This window comes from Physeter macrocephalus, chromosome 4, assembly GCF_002837175.3.
Source record: "Physeter macrocephalus isolate SW-GA chromosome 4, ASM283717v5, whole genome shotgun sequence".
In the NCBI taxonomy this organism is placed as follows: Eukaryota; Metazoa; Chordata; class Mammalia; order Artiodactyla; family Physeteridae; genus Physeter; species Physeter macrocephalus.
In genome coordinates, this window is record NC_041217.1 from 46,826,115 (window position 1) to 46,840,110 (window position 13,996).

General features: G+C 43.0%; 1 long non-coding RNA gene across 2 annotated transcripts in view; it reads left to right on the plus strand.

Annotated features, from left to right (window-relative positions):
* Positions 1–13,996, plus strand: part of LOC114486153 (uncharacterized) — a 35,056-nt gene that overhangs the window by 5,583 nt on the left and 15,477 nt on the right. Inside the window, exons 2-5 of one of the 2 annotated variants that reach the window (XR_003679436.2) lie at positions 2,553–2,695; positions 8,174–8,289; positions 9,210–9,297; positions 9,850–10,140. This is a non-coding gene — a long non-coding RNA (uncharacterized lncRNA). Of the gene's footprint in view, positions 1–2,552; positions 2,696–8,173; positions 8,290–9,209; positions 9,298–9,849; positions 10,141–13,996 lie in introns of those variants that run through there. The other variant, XR_003679437.2, reaches the window with a different exon arrangement.

Here is a 13,996-nt window from a genome sequence, read left to right on the forward strand (position 1 = left end):
ACATGCTGCAGAGCAGCTCGGCCCGTGAGCCATAGCCACTGAGCCTGCGCGTCCGGAGCCTGTGCTCCGCAACGGGAGAGGCCACAACAGTAAGAGGCCCGCGTACCACAAAAAAAAAAAAAAAAAAAAAAGAGAGAGCAGAAGTTATGGTCTCTTCTTATGGAGCTGCATAGGCTCCTAATAAAATGTTACAGCCTTCAAATTTCAGAAGCATTGTGGTGGGTACTTTCAAGAAGCAAGCTTAGTTGTAGCTTTTCTTTCCCCATCTTCTGGAAATATAGGAACTATTTCTTATTTATTTTTATATTCTTAGAGCCTAGAACAGTACCTGGCAAATGGCTCAATAATAATTTGTCAAGTGATTGGTTGAATGAGTGAATGAATCAATCATTCAATCTAATAAAACTTTTTTGCTTTCTGGCCCACCCCATGTCTTCATTCAAGCATTTGTCTCTCAAGTTTAAAGTGTCTATACTCACATTATTGTGCATTTGCTCGTGTTGTTCAACACTCTGAAAGGTATACTACTTTAGAGTGGCATTCTGCTTTATTCAACAGGTTATAAGGTAGATAAATGGGTATATCAAAAGATGTTTAGGATTTCTTTTAATAAATTAGGGTAGTGGTTCTTAATGTGGTTAATGGAACAGTGCCAATCTGGCTACTTCAGAATTATCTGGGAAACTTGAAACAGTTCAAATTTCTGAGCCTTACTTCTGTATTTTTGCAAACTTCCTCAGGTGATTCTGATATTCAACCAGATTTGAGAACCACTGCCTTATTCTTTAAAATAAGATCAAAACTTCTAAAATCCTAGCTATTGGCAATTACCCAGAAATAGATCAAGTAGTAGAGGCCCATTGAGAGTCTACCCAGGTAGCTTTTGGGAGGGAACTACTGGTCTCTCTGAAAGTTATACTTCTTAATGCAAGCATTCACCTAGTGCTTCTCTGGTCTTCCACCAACAATGTATTTATTGCATGTTCACTACCTCTTTCTCTGAATGCACATTGGTACCCCTTTATCTTGGGATTTTGAGGCAGTTCTTATTTTAAATAAACTTCCCTCTTATTCTCACAAGTATAGATTAGCTACAAGGATCCATACTTTAGAGATGGAGTTCCATGCTCACAGAGATTATAAACCTGCCCAGTGACCTAAAGCTGGTGAGGGGAACTCAGGGTCATGTTTGTCTCATTATACCCTCTGCTTCTCCTCCATGACTGTTGACTAAGGGTTTTTACTGGCTCTGGAGCTCTGTATGCATTCCTCTAGTCCTTGCACCATCCCTGCAAAGAAAACAGTCTCTGGAGTCCTCCATTTTGTGGATGGAGTGTTTCAAGAGTTGATCATCCCCAGAGCATTGCTGCTATTCAAATGCTGTTGCCCACTCTAGCAAAGACTGCTCTGTGTTCACTAAACCCCATTGCCTTTTCCTCATGGATGCACCCCTACACTACATTTCCCAACATCCCTTGTAGTTAGATGTGACCATGTGACTGAGTTCTGGCCAATAGAATATGGGCAAAACTGATTACCCCACTTCCAAGCTTAGCCCATCAAGAAGCCCCAGTATTATCCTTTGGGCCTTTTCTCTTTTCCCATTGGCAGGCTGAATGCAGCAGATGAAAAAAGCCCTAGAAATTCAGAAAAAGCCTTGAATAATTGGGTGGATCCTTGTCAGACAGTCCTGTGGGGAGAAATAACTCTTACTGCATTAAGACAGTAAGGTTTTCGGATGATTTTTTATAGCCGTGAGCCTCCCCTGACCAATACGGCTAGCTGCCCTGCCTTTGACCCACAGCCTCTGCAGCTGTAACACCAATCTCTGACCTGAGAGCCCCAGAGCACTGGGCAAAGGAAAGAGGTCTCTCAAAGGAGCTGCCAGGAGGGCAATGTGACATAAGGAAAAGCACAGGCTTGGAGCTGGAGGAAATGGGTTCAAATTCTCACTCTTGGTCTAATTGTGTAACCTAAACTAATTGCTTTTTAATCCAGAGAGTCTTCCCCTGTGAAATGGGAATAACATGAGATGACATATGTAAATGAATCTGGTAATGGAGCCCAGTAAATCTAAAGACTCTTCAGAAATGTAGCAAGAGTTTGGCAGAAACTGAAGGAAGTGTCAAAGAGGAACAGTTTGGAGCTTCAAATAGCGAGTCCAGAAAGTCAGAGGTACCCCCACGGCTATATTGGGCAGCGTCCTGTGTGGCAGCTCTGTAGTGAGGGTTCTACAAGCATTATTACATCTGACCCTATGATGGCTCCAGGAGGCTCTTCTAGGTCACTTGCAGCTGAATAATTTTTTGAGACACTTTTTCCTGCTTCTTTCTTGTTTCAGGATAGTGATAGAATGTAAGTTTGATGAGGAGAGGGCTGCCATCTTTTCCCCACTGTACACGGAGCACCTACCACAGTGCCTGGTGCATTGTATGTGCTGTGTTTCTACAGGACACATTGTATTTGGCTTAATGACTGACTCATCTCAGAGGGTTAAAAGGGTAATTTGTTCCTTTGCTTTTGTCCTCATGCCTTCCTCCTCTCACCTGCAGGTAGAATGGTCAAGCCTGTATGTTCAGACTTCTGGACAACTTTGCCTCTGGAGTTGTTTCATGGCTTTTTGGTTCAGCGTCAGAAAAAAAAAAAAAAAAAAAAGAGGAAGTTGCCAGTTATTCAGAAGAAATCCTTTACCCAGGTTAGTACTTTGATTTAAAGAAGTAGAACTGGCTTTGAGACATAGATGGGAAGGTAGTAGCAAGTTCTTTCAGGGCTGGTGGCCCTATCCTGATCCCTGATAGAGCTCTGGGTAGACCAGAGCCTCTGATGGGGCCAGGGTGGGGGGAGAACAAGTGAATGCCTTTGGTTTGGACACAGAGTGCCAGGCAGGGTGGCCAATTCATCCTAATTTGCCCTGGACTTTCCTGGTTTTAAAACTGAAAGCCTTGCATCCTGGAGACCCCTTCAGTCCTGGGTAAACCAGGACAGTTGGTCACTACCTCCATGCTTGAGGATCTATAGGGGGAGATCCTGTCAAGCATGGCGTGGGGGAAATGGAGCCTTCCACGTTCAAATGGACCCTGAAGGCTCAGATGTTAAGAATTCAGTTTGCTGAGATGGACTAAAGAATAGAGGCCCTTCCCCCTGTTCTCTGGATGCACCAGTCTTCTGAGATTCATGAACATTCCTACGAGGGGCAGCTCACCCCCTGACCTTCCTCCACTCCCAACATGACAGAGAATACATTTCTTGCTTGCTAGTGAAGATCCAGAGACAGATTTAATTTGACTTCGAAAAAGAGGGCAATGTGATATTTCTTATATCTTAAGAGGTGAGAGAATTCATATCAGTTACACAAGACTTGCCCAAAGGCCCAGAGCTAAATAATGGTAAAATTACTGCTTGAATAGAGCTCTATCTGACCCAAATGTTGGTTTTCTTTCCATTCTACAGTACCTTAGGAGGCACAGTGGCCCTAAACACTGAATGAAAAGGAAAACAACAATTTGTTCATTCAAGTAGACTTTTGGACATGCTCTCATTCACAACTATCTTTTTCTTTGTTTCACTGGATTGATTTTATTTAGCCTACAGCATCTACATCCCTTCCTTCTAGTCCAAATTTCTCAGTCTTATTTTCAAGACTGCTGGCTTTAGCTCTAACCTACCTTTTCAGTAGTACAGCCCATGATGTCTTCCGTGTACCCCATGCTTCAGCCAAGCAGGGCTCTCCATGCTTTCCCACCTCTATGTGTCTTTTGCTGTGCCTACTCCATGGAATGCTCTTTTCTCCAACCTCCCTTATCAAGATCCTGCCACGCTTCAAATTCCCATGAAGACTTTCTTGATCCTTCCTTTCTGATATCCTGATTTAAATATGCCCTGCATTGATTTCGTGCCATAATAACTCATTCTGCTTACTAGAGGATTCCTTGAGGGCAGGACACAGGCTATGCTGTTTTTTTGTTTTTGTTTTTAAATACTCTCTGAGATAACTTAGCACAGCAATCTACACATTCTAGGCACCCTGTAAATACTTGATGAAATGCAGTGCAGAGGATTAAAGGAGAAGGGAAATCTTTAGATTTTTCCCAAGAGTGTGACTTGGAATTGGGACAAAAGCTAATTTGACGGAATATGTTTGAGGAAAATCGGGTGGGAAAAAACAGATAATAGACACAGAAGTGAAAGAGTAAGGCCAGCAGCCCATTTCATTCTAAGAGTGTCCCTGAAAGTCTCAGAAGGAGCCAGAGACTGATCTTTCTGACCTTCATCCAAGTGTCAGGACACAGCTCCCTGTGGGTGGAAGCCCACTCCAAGGCTCTGCTTCCAGCCTGCAGTTAACCAGGGAAAGCAGTCAATCAGAGAATGTGCTGGATCTGATCTCCTGAATTCATCGAGGTCCGTACTTCAAAGTGCTGGGGATGTCAGTTACATAAAGTTGTATGGCATTTTCTTCTATCCTGGGGTGAGGGGAGGGTAATGCGGGGAGGAAGATGGAAGGGGCGCAGCTATCAGCCCAAGAGAACTGCTGCAAGAGCTAGTGCTCTGCCTTCCCTCACCACACACATCTCCTCCAAATGTGCCCTTGATGTTGCATTCTCCAACCCAAACAAAAACCTGGAGAAAAAATGATTTTGTGGCTAGCTCTGTTTTCAATACCGTGGAACATTTGCCGGCCTGGTGATCCATCACCAGACTTTTTTTTAACCCTGCAAGATGGCCACTTGCCTTTTTTATCGGCATGTTTGCATCCATGTTGCTACTTACTTTCTCTTGAGGCCAAGTTTTCTTTCTTTTTTTTTTTCCCCTGATTTTTGCCATCTGTGCCATATTTCTTTAGAGTTTTTCTTCTCTAATCCCCTCTTTAGTGCCAGGAGAAGTAATACCAATGGGCTGGAGAGATTCCAATGCTTGATGCACAGAACTGGCTAAAAATCTCAACAATATCACTTCACACACATTCTGGAAACTTCACTCTTTCATGTTTGCAAGTGGGCCTGTAGCATGGGCTGCATGAAGAAGATAAGGCTCACAATTCAGCCCTACTCAGAGGCCGGTGAGCTCCCTGCTCTTAGAATGTGGACCAGTAGTCCCTGCTGCTGCCCAAAGACCTGGGAGACAAGAAGCCCCCAGAGATGTGAGGCAGCCAGGCCTAGGAATGACAATTCTAATTAAGAGAAATAAAAACCTCACTCTTTTTTCAGGAGTTGAACTCTGTCTAAAGTCAGGAGTTATGAAATCTGTGAAGCTTAGGACTCATCTACATCTTAAGAGAGCTGTGGAGACTCTCCCTTTTCCCATTAAATTGTCATGTGGTAGGTGGAAAGAGGCTGAGACTCAGACTTTCACCAAATAGTTTAGTGGTCTTGGGCAAGTCTCTGGATCTTAATTTCTTTATTCATAAACTGTAAGAGTTGGGGAAGTGCATGATTCTATATTAGGGGTCTGTATTTCATGGTATCCTCTCACATATTGGGATTGGATTGGTATGAAAAACAGGGTCTAACTACTGGAATCCAAAATTTTATAGGGCTAAGGAAGTTTGTACATTTTTTTTCCTTTTCTTTTTCTCTCCACTTTCATGCATGTCTACTTCTTACTTCCAACTGGGAGAATCAATTCTATGACCCCATAAAAGTCTCCTTAGGCCCAATATCTTAGGCTACTTTGGTAGTTCATAGAAGACGATCAAAGTTTTAGCTCTGTCTACCTGAGGCTCCCAGGCCAAACTAGAACTGAATGTTTGCCAAGCAAATGTGAAGCTCTTTCGGTGTAAACAGGAGTATTCACACCAACATGGTTCCTAGCAGCAGGCAGGCAGACCAGATCCAACTAGGATCCTTCCTGCTTCCAGTAGCTCTGCATTACTGTTGATGTCAGTTAGTCCAACTTGACCCCGTGGGATGTTCAAGGCTCACCATCATTGGTTTTCCGTGTATTGTGTCAAAGGCCAGGGCTGCCAGATGCCTGACTTTCTGAAAAAGGATGAAATCTGAAAAACGCTCTGTCTGGGTGTTAGGATGTTTAGAATGTTTGTAAGCATGGTATAAAGACAGATGTAATTATAGTCAGAGAGTCAATCAATATTTATTGAGAACCTATTTTAGGTGCTGGGGATATAGCAGTGGTAATATTTCTTGAAGTGTTATTTGCCCTTTTCAAGTTTTCCCAAGGAATCTAGATTTTCAATTAATTGTCTCAAGCACACTGGTTACTGTTCTACCATCATAAGGGAGAGTAACTGAGCAGCTTTCCTTTCTAGAATTTCCGGGAGCTTCTTACAAGGATTAGTTGTTTAACAAACAACTAATATCTGACTTTGATTAAGGGTTCTAGGTGTCAATGTTTCTCTGTACACTAATTCTCAGGACCTTCTTTCCAACTGAAGCGTGGAAAGTACACAAGTCAGTTTACAAAATCTTCAAATAGAAAATCAAGTAAGTAGTCTTTGGTATCTTATGGGATGCATAATGAACACGAGCTGGCCCTTTGGTGCATTTGGGCATGGATTGAAGTTGATGCTAATGGTAACACATCTATATCTTGGGAACTGGGCTCCCTAGAGACCTCCTGGGTAAGGACTGCCTGGGCTCAGGACCGGCCCTGACATTTTGGCAGAAGTGCTAAAGAGAAGCTGTCTCTCGCTCTGAGGTTTTTCAGTCCATAAAGCAGCAGCAATTTAGCTGTGGAAGACCCCGGCAGAAACAACATAAGAAAACTGAAAACACATAAGCACATTTGCCGAGTTTAATAGCCCTGCTCTGGCTCTCCACCTCTGGTACCTTAGGCATAAATTGCTGACCTCTATTTGATTTTCTGAACTGCAAGAATTATGGGCTCAAAGTTCAGTGAATTGGAAGAGGTAAGCTTTTATGCCTCTGAGTCAGCTTCCCCATAAACATTAAGTCTACAAATAAAAGCAACATTTCTATTTATACTTCCTGGGGTTTGTGTATCAGACAAGCCAAGCACGTCCCTGCAGCTCGGCGAAGGTGACTGCATGATCAAATCTCCGTCCAGGTAACGTGACGGAGCCTTCCAGTTTGGGTCAGAGGAAATAACCAGAGCAGGTGGACAAGAGATATTAAAAATAACACACGCAATTTCATTCGGAAAAGGGCACCTGCTCAAACAGTGACTGATTTACTCTCGGTGGTGTTTGTTTGATTCTCCTCCTGGCCACTGGTGACAAATGTGTGCTAGGGGAAGTCTTACGTTCAGACCCTTCCTGGGCACTCACCTTTAATGATGGCCAAGGGCCTGAAGGGCAACCCAGCTTCCTGTGCCCACCTGGCCGTGGGTCAACACAGCATCACCCTCATACTCCAGACGCAGCAGGAGCGTAATTCCGGCTGCTGCCACGCATGCAGGTGATCCAGACATCCACGTCATGTTTTCTTTGTGGCCTTGCCTGACTCTTTCTGCTCCATGCTCCCCGTATCCCCCTCGGCCTCTGTTTTTGTCTCCATCTCTGGTGCCCAGCGTCAGCATAATCATTTGATTCCACACACATGTATTGAACACCACCCCCTGGTGGAGGGGGCTACACCTGACAGACTAGCAGCTTCCCTGCTCCACCCCAGTGTTCTCTGAACTAGTGGGATTAACACAGATTTGTTTATGGCAATAATATAGGTGATTCACAATGAGGCAAACTCAGATTTGTGAGATTTGTATTTGATTCCTCACTACTGCTTTTTTTTTTAATTAAGTATTTTTATTTATTTATTTTTTTGGCTGCACCATGCAGCATGCGGGATCTTAGTTCCCTGAGCGGGGATCGAACACATGCCTCCTGCATTGGGAGCGCGGAGTCTTAACCACTGTACTGCCAGAGAAGTCCCTCCCCGTTACTGCTTCTTTACATGCCCTTCGTCCTCCCTTGGGGTCATTCATTACTTGCTTCACGCCTCAAACCTTTTCCTCTTCCTGTCAAAGCATTGCCTTTCTGCTCCTTCCCTCCTGCATCTGTGCTACAAATTCTCAATCTGGTGTAAGTGAACCTATATGGGGCATCCCTTTCTAGGGATGTTATGTTTCCTGGGGCTTTCTGAAAATAACATCTCACCCCTAAGGCATAAGTCAAATGGTAAAGATTTTAGCCACCTTGGCAGGCTTCTAGGGAGTTATGTTGGGGCAGGTGGTGATTCTGCTTGAAATATTCTATCCATAGGTTCTGCGTTGGCAAGGAGCTATGTCACAGTCACCATCATCTTAAGCCATTTTACTAAGGCTGAGTCCAGGGTACCGGACCACTAAGAGGCCTTCAGCTGCTGAAGAGATAATGAGGTCAGTCTTTTGTTTCTTTAAACCACTCCATTTGGAACTATTTGTCATTCAAATGTAGTGATAGTTTCTTTTTCTCTGAGCAACCTGCCAGAGGAGTAAGGACATTTTGCACACCCTCCCTGCCACTTCTGTAGCGATGCTAAGCTTTTGTCACAAAACATTTTCTTCCAGAGGACTTCTGCTTTTGTCTGTGGCAGCATTTCTCAAACTCGAATGTGCCTGTCACCTGAAGATCTGGTTAAAATGCAGGTTCTGAGTCAGTGGAACTGCCTGAGATTCAGCAGTTCTCACAAACTCCCAAGTGATGCTGATGGTGTTGGTTCCTGGACCCGGCTCTGAGCAGAGTAGGTCTAGAGCTGCGCTGTCCAGCACAGCAGTCACTGGCCATGTGTGGCTATTGAGCTTTTGAATGTGGTCCAGAGACATGCCATAAGTGTAAAATACATACCATATTTTGAAAATTTAGTATGTTAAAAAAAATGTAAAAAGTCTCACAGATCATTTTTTAAAATAATTAATTTACATTTTGAAATGACAATATTTTGAATATTTTTGATTACATAAAACATATTATTATAATCTATCTCACCTTTTTCTTTTTACTTTGTAAAAAGAAATGTGGCTTCAAGAAAATTTTAAATTACACCTCGGGTTTGTGTTACATTTCTATGGGACAGCATTGGCTTAGAGAACCGAGCAGCAGAGGAGAGATGAATTGCCAGTTTGAGCTCTGGCACCTCCTTGCCTTTCCGCCCTGCTGCCCCAGCATATTTAATTGCCATTAGCTCCCTGCCTATTTTGCCTGTCTTCTAACATTAGGGTCTAGGTTGATTTCTTATTTCTGGGTGTCCTCTGGACCCAGCCTAATCACTCACTTCTCTTACAATCCTGACTTCCCTCTCAATCTCCATGATTCATAGCTTCCCAAAGCCTCCGCAAGATGGTGGCTCAACCCTGCCCAGATTGGAAGAGCCATTCTGGCTGCTGAGAACAGCGTAAGAACCTGCTGTAAGTATCAGGTTGCCTCTAGATAAGAGAAAAATAATAAAATAAGGAACACTTTTGAAGATATTTGATGACTTCATCAGATAGAATGGATTAACAATTAGAAGGAGGTTATTTTACTTAGGACTGTGAACTGAGGAAAGCCTATTTCAACACGTGCTGTGGCTTAACTGAACCTGAGTTTATAGCAGGTGTGTGCCCGAGAGAAGCAGCCGTCACACTGGAGCTAATCTCTGGGAGCAGCAAGTGTGCTCTCATACTCAGAGCTGCTTTCTTATGGGTAGCCATCTAAGACTGAGACTCCTGAAGCTTTGTTGCACGTGATTCAACTGCACACATGAAGAGATGTGGCTTTAGGGGGATTTAGAAAGAAGAATGAAAGAGAAGAGGGAGGGTTAACAAACAGTTGGAACGGAAATGATTTACTCTGGGGGTCCTGCTAGAAATTACAATGAAATCCTTTGCAAATTGCTAAATGTCTTGCTCGTTGGGGTGCAAAAGCATCCAAAATTGCTCTTTACCGTATTCCTCATAACTCCTGTTTCCATTCTCAAGCTCAGAGGGAGACTGTAGAAGGTTGTGATAAAAAGTGGAGAGGAATGGACCAGCTTGACACAGGGTGGAGAAAAACAGGGAGAATGAAGCAATAAAGAGGTTAAGGGTCAAAGAATAAAATATGAGAAAAAATGTTGGAAGAAAGGAGCATGCCCTCTTCCCCTTTCCTCCACACTGCTGGCTGGAATGTAGATGTAATCCCTGGAACTCAAGTAGCCATGTTGGACTATGAGGCAGAAGAACATGTTGATATCGTGGAGCAACAAGAGAGAAGGAATTCAATTCTTGATGACTGGGGAGCCCACACGATGCTATTTTGCTGACCTCCAGATTTCATTCTCATAAGAGCTAAATTAAAAATCTTCCATCTGGCTTAATCTACTGTTCTTCAGGAATTGCTCTCCCTCACAATTAAGCTAATTCTGCTGAGAACTGAGGAATAACATGCACATAACTTGGGGAAAGGAGCACGGTGGCCTAAAGGCACATGAGAGAGCCAGGGGCTAGTGTTGGGGTCTCTTCTGAGAGCACGTTAAGGGGAGCTGGAGAGCGGAGAAGAGCACCAGGCCAGAGGGAGAGGGTGTAATTAGGGCCAGAGAAACAGCATCTATAGCAGTCACGAGAATGGGATCAGACAGGCCTGGATTTTAGTCCCAGCTATGTTACTTACTAGCCCTGTGACCTCAAAAACATTGATGTTACTTCTCTGAGCCTCGGTTTTCTCATATATACTTTGGGGATAAAATAGTTGTTGCTTTTTGGATTTTTATGAGGAATCAATGAGAAAATGCACATATAAAGTGCCTGCATAGTGCCTGGCACAGAGTAAGTGCTGCCTGTTATTATTTGAAAGAGAAGGCAGGAAGCCCCAAGGACTCATTTCATCTAGTGCTTTTGATTTTGAAGGTCTCCTGACAAGCGCTTTCCTAGGACCTAGTATCGTTAAGTCCCTGTGGGAACATATAAGGTTAGAATCTAAGTTGATGTAAGAAGGGCTCGTCACTAATTAAACTAATTAACAATTCATCATAGCAGCCTGTGGGGTTATACTGTCATGGGTTTCTCCACTCACAAGAAAAAGAATAGCATCATTAGCAACAACCTGTCAGGAAAACAAGGCAAAAAGTTCTGAAGCACCAGCGACCTGCTCGTTTTGTCTAATACTTTCTTTTTCTTTCTCTGAAAAGAATAGCAGGTTGTGAGAAAGATGTTTTGCTTGTGACAGCTATGTAGGGCATGCGTGGACCTTTTTGTGCTCCTCTGAAAAGTTATAATAATAACAACAGTAACATTAATAATAATAGTGGATCCGTTATCTATTGCCACAGTGATGCTACGTAACAAACAATATTGTAACGAACAAAACCTTAATGGCACACAATGATATAGATTTATGTAGCTCAGGAGTTTGTGGGGTTTAGTTGATTTGACTTGGTTGATCTCTGCTAGACTAGTTCGTGCTTCTGAGGTTAGCTGCAGGTTGACTGCGTGCTCTGCTGATTTGGGTTAGATTTGCTTACCTGTGTGGGGTTGGCTAGTACTGGCTGATCTAGAATGGCCTCAGCCAGGATGACTGGGATCGCTCACTCCAGTTCATAGTTCTTGTCCTCCAGCAGGTCAGCATCTGCCTGTTCTCAAGGCCATAGCAGAGCAGCAAGAGCAAATACATCCAAACATGCAAATCATCCTCTGCTTGGTCACATTCACTAATGACCCACCAGCCAAGCCTGGAGCCAGTGTGGGAGGGTACTACAAGGTCAAAAACAGGAAAGAGTAAGAAACTGGGCGCATTGAACAATTACAATAGTTGTTATTAATACTATCAGATGTTGTGTACGTACAGTCTACATTAACACTGCTAAACTCTCTTCATATATTATCTCATTTAATCTGCCTCTAACCCTATGAAGGAGGTACAATTACCATCCTGATTTTGTAGATGAGGAACAAGAGGCATAGGGAAGGCACAGATTTAGTATTTAGTAGAGCTAGGCTCAGACCTCACTTATCTAACAACTCCAGAGCCCATTCATTTAACTTCTGTACCACACTGCTTCCATTCATGCCCATGTTATTTTCCTGGAGATTTTTTTAAAGGGATCTTTCTTTATAGATTCCTCTAGATCTGGTTGAAAATGAGGGGAAAGCATGTTGTAGAAATAATTTTTATAGTCTGATAGCTCCTTTGCTTTGAGTACACTTGGTACAGATTCAATTCTGTTCCTCAGTGGTGACTCAGTGGGTGCCCACTGTCCCCTCCCTCCAAGGCAGTGGGCAAGACTCAGGTGTTAGAAAGTGAAGCGATCCGAATGTTGTCATCCATGCTGTACCATCTTACATCTCTGGGTCCACCTCTTGTAATTATTCTCTTGGGACTTGAGTTATTTTCATGCCGTTTCATCTAGCATATACTTTAAGTGGTTCTCTAAATACAGGAGGTTCTCAATTAATTCTATACTCTGACGTATTTTAAATTTTTGCATATCTGCCTAGTGCATCAGATATTGACATATAAAACTAGAAAACACCTTGCACTTTGTCCATGCACCTAGTTCTGTGTCCTCTTATTCTTCTTCGCTCAGTACTTAAGGAGCCATATCTTTTGTTTTTTTTTGTGGGTTTTTTTTTGCTGAAAAAAGAGTGAAGATGGTCATTTAAAGGCAGAGGAGGTATGTTGTGTGTGAGTGTGTGTGTGTGTGTGTGTGTGTGCGTGCGTGCGCGCGTATGTATGTATGTATGATGCATGTAGCTTCTTCCCTTGCCATAGTTAATCAATGAATAAAATTATAATTTAGGAAATATTTAAGTATGGCACTTTCACAAGTGTGGGAGGGAGAACCCTTCAATTTCCCTGTGAAAGTACCTCCTGGGAAGCCTTGATTAGGGGCTCTCTTTGATTTTTGTCCACCTTATGCATCTGAAAGCCTGGTCAACACAAACAGAATAAGCAGCCTTGTCCTGGGACCAGCCATCTTCGGTTGTTAATGCTGTGACCTCTGGGACCCTGGCCCTGCTACTTAGACCTATAGTGTGACCTTGATCTTAATGCCTTTTCACCTCTTGGCTACCTGGACGTCTGCTGATTCTCTCACCTCTACCCATCCTCATGTTTCATGGATTCCTTCTTCCTACTTGTGTCCCATGTCCTAAGTCCAACCATTCAGCCCAGCCCTCTGTACTTCTTTCTTTTCTCTGAGGAAGGCTCTTGCATCAGCTCTGCTTATTCTTCAACTCAACACAGTGACTCAAAGTGCTATGGCCTTGTTTTGATCTCATTATTGCTCACCCTTACATCCTAACCTTTTACTCTACTCACACACACTCCCAGGGGGACAGGATTCCTCTTCCAAATCTTTCCTTCCTCCTTTCCCACTCACTCCCCATAGATCCGGGACAAACCCTAGGACAATCAGTCTTCCCTTGTCGGGAACATGTGTTAGATATCAGAGTGAACCAAGCACTTTGCAGTCATCCTTTTATTTAATCCACACAACAACCTATGCAGCAAGTACTATTATTTTTTCCACTTTATAAAAGTGGAAATCAAGACACGGAGGGGAGGACATTTATCTAAGGTCACACTAGTAGTGAATGATGACGCCAGGCTTCAGAGCCACATCTGATTAACTCCAGAGCCTGTGCCTTGATCCACTGTGTTCTCTTCCAAATTTCTTCCTGAAGCCAAACCAAGCTGTTCTCCACTCCTTTTTGGATCAGTCTTGCTTTTCTTCAGTCCCTTCCCTTATTCCCCCTCCCCCCAGCCCATGCTGGTCCAAGTTCCTTAAGCAGAATTCACACTCATGCAATCTCTTTTCAAAATCCCTTTACCTTATCATTAGACACAGTATTTCACAAATTCAAGCCACTTGTATATCCTGCTGCCAGCTCTTCATTCATGGGTCTTTGAAAGGCAGACTAATAAAAGAGGCCAGCCAAGATTCTGGTTCTGAAAGTCTTACAGTCTGTTTTTGCTTGGCCTCACAGGTTTAAAAAGTTTTGTTTAAAGTTATGGCTGTTTACATAGCCTTTACAGATTATCCCTCAGATTCTTTTTTTTTTTTTAATTGGAAAATTATTTATTTTTAAATTTTTTTATTCTTTTAACATCTTTATTGGAGTATAATTGCTTTACAATAGTGTGTTAGTT